Source organism: Hylobates moloch, unplaced genomic scaffold, assembly GCF_009828535.3.
Source record: "Hylobates moloch isolate HMO894 unplaced genomic scaffold, HMol_V3 SCAFFOLD_4, whole genome shotgun sequence".
NCBI classification, from domain to species: domain Eukaryota; kingdom Metazoa; phylum Chordata; class Mammalia; order Primates; family Hylobatidae; genus Hylobates; species Hylobates moloch.
In genome coordinates, this window is record NW_026652279.1 from 84057148 (window position 1) to 84059103 (window position 1956).

Here is a 1956-nt window from a genome sequence, read left to right on the forward strand (position 1 = left end):
CTGCGTGTGGTGGCTCACACCTGTAATCCCATCACTTTGAGAGGCCAAGGTGGGTGGATCACCTGAGGCCAGGAGTTCGAGACCAGCCTGGCCAACATGGCGAAACCCCCATCTCTACTAAAAATACAAAAATTAGCCGGGCATGGTGGCAGGTGCCTGTAATCCCAGCTACTTGGGAGGCTGAGGCAGGAAAATCACTTGGGGAGGTGGAGGTTGCAGTGAGCCAAGATCACGCCACTGCACTCCAGCCTGGGTGACATGAGTGAGACTCCGTCTCAAAAAAAAAAATGCAGTATTAAATCATAACTGCATAAAATTAATAATTTTGTAGCCACCTCCCGTTGCTATTGCAGTGAGCTCAGGTGTGAGTATCCGGTTAAATGCTGTGTGACGCTAACCGTCTCCATATGAGCAGTTCATCTCTCCAGTAAATTGCATATAACAGTAGAAATTGAGCTCTTGCAGTTCTCATGTATTTTTCATGTTTAGTGCAATACTGTAAACCTTGAATAACACCATGGGACAGATATGAAGTACCATTAGTGATGCTGGAAATACTCCCAAGAAGCAGAGAAAAGTCATGACATTACAAGAAAAAGTTGAACTGCTTGATATGTACCATAGATGAGGGCTGCAGCTGAGGTTGCTCACCATTTCAAGATGAATGAATCCAAGCCAGGCATGGTAGCTCATGCCTATAATCCCAGCACTTTGGGAGGCCGAGGCAGGCGGATCACCTGAGATGGTTCAAGACCAGCTTGGCCATCATTATGAAACCCCATCTCTACTAAAAATATAAAAATTCGCCGGGCGTGGTGGCAGACGCCTGTAATTCCAGCTACTTGGGAGACTGAGGCATGAGAATCACTTGAACCCGGAAGACGGAGGTTGCAGCAAACCGAGATTGCACCACTGCACTCCAACCTAGGTGACAGAGCGAGACTGTCTCAAAAATAAAAAAATCCAGTGTAAGGACTATTGGGAAAAAAAAAAAAAATTGTGAATCCATTGCCACTACTACATCTGCAGGTACAAAAATCTTGGAATTTTTGCAAAATACCTTTTCTCTCATATTGAAAATGCAGCTTTTAAGTGGGTACAGGATTGCTATAAGACATCTATAGACTCTAATATGATTCGCAGAAAGGCAGAGTCATCATATGACAAGTTAAAGGAAGGTGAAGGATCTAAGTCTGGGGAATTTAATGTCAGAAATGAATGGTTCATTTTAGAGGTTTGGCTTTAAAAAAAAAAAAGTCAAGATAAGGGAGAAGCAGCTTCTGCTGATCCAGGAGGCAACAGATGAGTTCCCAAACACCATTAAGAAAATCATTGAGGAGAAAGGATATCTGCCTAAACGGGTTTTTAATGCAGACGAAAGTGCCCTAATCTGGGGCGGGGTGGGGGTGGAATGCCACAAAGGACATTTATTAGTAAAGAAGAGAAGCAAGCACCAGGATTTAAGGCAGGAAGAAACAGGCTAACTGTTGTTTTGTACAAATGCAGTCGGGTTTACGATCAGGATTGCCCTTATCTATAAAGCTGCTAAATCCTGAAAGGAAATGATAAACATCAGCTGCCAGTCTTCTGGTTGTACAAGAAGGCCAGGACAATGATAACCCTTTTTCTGGATTGGCTCCATTGATGCTCTGTCCCTGAAGTCAAAAAGTACCCTGCCAGTGAGAAATTGCCTTTTAAGGTTCTTTTGACATTGGACAATGCCCCTGATCACCCAGAACGTCATGAGTTTGACACGGAAGGCTTAGCAGTTGTCTACTTGCCCCCAAACACGATGTGTCTAATTCAGCCTTTACATCAGGGAGTCATAGGACCTTTAAGTCTCCTTACACACAGTTCTCTATTGAAAGGATTGTCAATGCTAGAACAAAAGCCCAACAGAACATGAAAGTCTGGAAGGGGTTGGGGTCTGTTGGCTCACATCTGTAATCCCAGCAC